The sequence below is a fragment of the Mastomys coucha genome, unplaced genomic scaffold, assembly GCF_008632895.1.
Source record: "Mastomys coucha isolate ucsf_1 unplaced genomic scaffold, UCSF_Mcou_1 pScaffold12, whole genome shotgun sequence".
NCBI lineage: Eukaryota > Metazoa > Chordata > Mammalia > Rodentia > Muridae > Mastomys > Mastomys coucha.
Genome location: NW_022196894.1, coordinates 61,795,176 through 61,800,962, shown reverse-complemented (window position 1 = coordinate 61,800,962; position 5,787 = coordinate 61,795,176). Strand labels below are relative to the sequence as shown.

General features: G+C 36.6%; 1 protein-coding gene across 1 annotated transcript in view; it reads left to right on the top strand.

Moving 5' to 3' along the window:
* Positions 1-5,787, top strand: part of Csnka2ip (casein kinase 2 subunit alpha' interacting protein) — a 112,147-nt gene that overhangs the window by 79,804 nt on the left and 26,556 nt on the right. The window contains exon 2 of the mRNA XM_031364210.1: positions 2,212-2,316. The gene's annotated coding sequence lies outside the window, so the exon portion shown is untranslated. The remainder of the gene's footprint in view (positions 1-2,211; positions 2,317-5,787) is intronic.

Here is a 5,787-nt window from a genome sequence, read left to right as displayed (position 1 = left end):
TGGTTAGGCAGGCATGTCTTCTCTCACTGTGACCAGACCCCGAAGTCCTCTGCTGTATATGTGTCAGGGCCCTCATATCAGCTGGTGTATGCTGCCTGGTTGGTGCCTGAGTGTCTGAGAGATCCTAGGGGTCCAGGTTAGTTGAGAATTCTGGTCTTCCTATAGGGTTGTTCTCCTTCTCAGCTTTTTCCAGCTTTTCCCTAATTCAACCATAGGGGTCTCCACTTCCATTCATTGGTTGGGTGTAAGTATCTGCACCTGACTCTTTCAGCTGCTTGTTGGGCCTTTCTGAGGGCAGACATGCTAGGCTCCTGTCTGCAAGCACACCATAGCATCAGTAATATTGTCAGGCCTTGGAGCCTCCCATTGAGATGCATCCCAAGTTGAGCCTGTCACTGGGCCTCCTTTCCCTCAGTCCCTTCTCCGTTTTTGTTCATATTTTCTAGTTCCATCCATTTGCCAGGATGCTCTAGTTTTTAATAGCTGCATAATATTCCATTGTGTAAATGAACAACATTTTCTGTATCCATTCTTCTGTTGTGGGACATCTAGGTTGTTTCCAGCTTCTGGATATCACCAATAAGGCTTCTATGAATGTAGTGGAGCATGTGCCCCTGTGGTATGGTGGGGCATCTTTTGGGTATATGCCCAAGAGTGGTATAGCTGGGTCTTTAGGTAGATCTATTTCCAACTTTCTGAGGAATCTCCAGATTGATTTCTACAGTGCTCCTCTTTCTCCACATCCTTGCCAACATGTATTGTCACCTGAGTTTTTGATCTTAGCTATTCTGACTGGTGTGAGGTGGGATGCCAGGATCATTTTAATTTGCATTTCCCTGATGACTAAGGACTGAACATTTCTTTAAGTGCTTATCAACCATTTGAGATTCCTCAGTTGTGAATTCTGTGTTTAGCTCTATATTCCATTTTTTTTATTGGGTTGTTTGGTTTTTTGGTTGTTAGTTTCTTGAGTTCTTTATATATGTTAGATATCAGCCCTTTATTGGATATGGTGTTAGTGAAGTTTTTTCCCTATTTGTAGGTTGCCAATTTGTCCTATTGACTATGTCCTTTGCCTTACAGAAGCTTTCCAGTTTCATAGGGTCCAATTTATCAATTCTCGATCTTAGAGCTTCAGCCATTGGAGTTCTGTTTAGGAAATAAAAATCCACCTCATGTTAATGAATTCAAGGCTTTTTCCTGCTTTCTCTTATGTTAGAATTAGTGTATATGGTTTTATGTTGAGGTCTTTGATTCACTTGGAGTTGAGCTTTGTGCAAGATGATATATATATAGGCTTATTTTCATGTTTCTACATAACAACTTATAGTTAGATCAGCATCACTTTTGAGATGCTTTTTTCCCCATTGTATATTTTTGGCTTCTTTTGTTAAAGATCAAGTGTCCATAAGTGTGTGGTATTATTTCTGGGTCTCTAGTTCTATTCCATCGATCAGCCTATCTGTCTCTGTACCTATGCGATTTTTATCACTATTTCTCTGTAGTATAGCTTGAGGTCAGGGATTGTGATTCACTCAGAAGTTCTTTTATTGTTGAGAGTTGTTTTCACTCTCCTGGGTTTTTTGTTTTTCCCTATGAAACTGAGAATTGCTCTTTGCATGTCTTTGAAGAATTTGTGTTGGAATTTTGATGGATATTGCACTGAATCTAAATAAACTATATTAAAGCCCAAATTTAAGCCTGGAGATGGATGCTTACAAAGAACACACAAGATAGACATTTCTATGAGATACATTTAGGGCCTCTCGTGTCTCTTTCATTTTCTCATGTTTCAAAAGACAATCTTTTAGCTCATTTTACTTTTGTTTGTAGCATTGGATCTACCTGGCTTGCTCTATGTTCTTTTTATAAACCCATCAAAAGTAAACATTTCTCTAACTTTTGATTTTTTTTAATCAGTGAGAAATAATCTCTTGTGATCATAGCAGAAAAGTATTCAAAATTAAAGTAGAAAAATATTCAAAATATTTGGTATCGACTAAGAAATCTTAAAGAAACCATATTAATCCTAAATTTAATCTCTGAGATGGGATGCCAATGCAGTAGGGTTCCATTATCTTAAGCTATGTAACCCTACAGGGCAGCTCTGCCTTCCATCTGCAGCAATGGCAGCCATGTGTAAAATCTCCCTTCAGTTGGCATGATTTCATTTCATATTTTCAATAGTTAAAAATAATTTTTATCTTTCAGAAAGACAGCACTTGCCTCCTACAATCAAGAAATCAAACTCCAGCAACAAAGCCCGACTCCCAGCAGCCATCTGGAATTTCTCCTCACTGTGCTGTGAGCTTATTTGTAAGGACAACTCCTAGCAGAAACTATTCTAGGAATCATTTCTTCAGAGGCCCTGCATATTTTCTTGTAAACTTTCATATCAAAAATTACTAAGCACATTTTGATCCCTTAACTTTTCTTTTTCCCAAATGGTAATGCGTGTTTGTAGAACACTCTGCGACTGACATCTGATGTAGGTTCCTCTCAACACACAAACTTTGATCAACAAGTTTAACTTCAACTTTTAAACTTTTAAAATAGACTTTTACCATAATTAATTTTATGATGGCATATATCTACTTATAAGTACATCTGGAAACAGACAATAACAACAATAAAACCATCCAAATTAGTCCCATCTATCTCACACCTCTAGAACAATATAATGCATGAGTTTAGGTTAAATATTAGGTTTCCTTTAGGGGTTAGGCAGAAATCGCCCCATGTGTCAGAAGAATACCAGCTGTTAGATTTTCTGCCCTATCATCCAGTTGCAAGCACTGAGCCTGTTATGTAACAGGTACAGATTGAATATTTGTTTGATGCATACCAATATGTAGAAAGCATTGTCCTTTACTATCAAGGTGTTGAGCATAAGAATTTTAGTGAGTACACCAAGTTTAATATTTCTGATCCAGAACACTTTTGAGGGAATTACAGGCTTCTGCTTAGTTTTCTGCCATGAGGCCTTGCTGATATTTGATAACTGTGCCTCAGTTGCTTTCTGACATCAGTTTCATCAATAATTTATGAAAATTTCAAGGATAATTTTGAATAGGAAATCAAATGGTTGAATGAGTTTATGAGAAGCCCTGGTGCTCAGTAATTTTATTATGTGTGTGTGTGTTTCACTTTAAAAAATTAACGGAAGAATTAATGTAAGCCACCCTTGAATCTAATAAAAAGAAATCCCAGAGTTATAACAAAACAGTAAGCTTGTATGGAGCTGTGTCATCCTTAGACCTTCAAGTTTCAGAGTAGAGTTAGGAATCACCACCTGCTTACATGAAGGAGACATAGAAAATTCTTCACACATTATAGGAGGAGTTCATACCAAGAACAGAAAAAGAAAATTAACTTGAAATTCCTGGAATGATAAAGCTATAAAAATATTCCAAACAGAAGCAAACAATCAGGGGACATGTTTTACCAAGAACCTAGCAGCTAGTTGTGGTGGCACACAGTTTTGAGCACTGCACCTGAAAGGCAGAGCCAGGTGGATCTCTATGTGTCTGAACCTACCCTGGTCTACATAGCAATACAAAGACAGACAGGGGTACAGAGGGAGAGATCCTATCTCCAACAAAACTAAATAGAATAACCAATCAAACCAAACCAAACCAAACCAAACCAAAAACCAAAACCAAAACCAAAACAAAGAAAATGGAAAAGGAAAAATAGAGCAGAACAAGTGTAATTACTGTATAACTATGTGAAGTACATATCTATACATATGCCCAATAAATAATTGACTAAAGTTTTCCAAAATACCTGCTAGCTAACTAAGTGAAAAAAATTATGCAGAAGTAAGGCAAAATGAGTAAAATATCAATAAGAGTTATGAGTTAGTTTTTCATGTATTTATTTTTATCACAATTTATTAATATACTAAATGTAAATTTTAATTTGTGTCTCAGTTAGTATTTAAAATTATGCAAAATATAATGGATAATTTTCCCAGTGATAACTGTACATTCTTTTTACAAAGTTTTGTCATTTCTGGAGAGTGTTTAATTTATCAGATATTTATTTTTCAATTTCTCTAAAATTTGAGTATATTAATAGGTAGCTTATTTTTATTGTTTTATACATTCACAATGCCTCTGACTTTTAAATGACTAATTATCATATTATTTCTGCAGAGAAAGTTAGCTATTCTAAGTCATTACACTTTTACCTTCAAAATCGGACAAGTAGCCCTAGCCACCAAATATTTTCACAATTGTTTTAATTTAGGAGAATGTTTTAGGAAAGAGTTTCTATTACCAAGAAAAATATTTATCTAAAGTTTTCAAATTAATTCCTTATTTCAGGTCATTACTGTATAATTCAAAATTAATGAAAGTTCATATATAATACATGTAAGCAGAAATAAAAACATGAAACTTATTATCATATATCTGAAGTTTATTGCTTAAAGAAATGTATGCTGAATACAATAGTAGCATATTACATAATAATAGTTTGCATGAGAGTAGATTTTAAGCACTCTAATGCACATGAAACTGGAAGATAGTGTTAATAGGCTGAAGTGTACAAATCACTATGTACATATATGATGTATCAAGGAAGGGATATCAAAGGATCATGCTATAGAGTGTAAATGTGCACAATTAAAAACAGTTTTATGCAAAAAGAAATGAACAAAATTTCCCAAGCACGAACAAACTAATTTGAAAACAAGCACAAGACGGAAAGCCAAGTGCAACCCTCTCAGTCAACCACAGAGAGGCGGTTTTGAGCGGGTACTTCACCAACTCGTTTCTTGCAGTGCAGTTAGCCTTCAGATCTAAGCCTGAAATTTTTTATTTCACGTACCATTGACGGAGTCATATCCCTTACCAATGATTAGTCTTTGAAAACTGTACTTTAAAAGATTGTAGAGCATTTTATTCCATAAATTAACTCTAGGTAAGCGATGAAGTCACGAGTTTCGGTTGTTCCCCTTTCTTAGTTTGGATTTTTGTGGCACTGGGATGAAACCCGGGGCTTTGCCAATGCTAGGCCAGCACTCGATGCCTAACTGCTCCGTCCTGCATTTTGTCTTGTTTTGCTTTGTTTTGTTGGAGGTAGGTTCTGGTTGTGTAGCTCTGGCTGGCTGGAGATTCACAGCCTTTGAACTTGTGATGATCCTTATGGGTCTGACTCCTGAGTGCTGCTGAGGTTATAGGCATGAGCCACCTGGTCCAGTCAAAGTTTTAATACCATTAATGACTAAAATCTTTGCTCAGAGTTCATATGTCTTTTCCTTCAAATCTCTGTTTAAGTTAAATGAGGAAATAGAAGTAGGCTCGCGATCAAGTTTTAAAGTTCATATATTTACTAAGAAAAGTTCAAAAACTTTATGCTGAATTGCATCAATATCAGACATTACCAGGATTTAATCTGTGCGGGTCATAATGAGAACCTAATGTTACTTTTTTTATTAGATATTTTCTTTATTTACATGTCATATGATATCTCCTTTCCCAGTTTCCCCTCTGGAAAAAAAAATAAAAGACAAAACAAAAAAAATCCCCTCTTCCCTCCCCCCTGCCCCTGCTTACCAACCCACCCCCTGCTCACCAACACACCCTCTCCTGCTTCCTGGCCCTGGCATTGCCCTATATTGAGGCATAGAACCTTCACAGGGCCAAGGACCTCTCCTGCCATTGATGACCAACTAGGCCATCCTCTGCTACATATCTTGCTGGAGCCATGAGTACCACCATGTGTACTCTTTGGTTGGTGGTTTAGTCCCTGGGAGCTCTGAGGATACTAGTTAGTTCATAT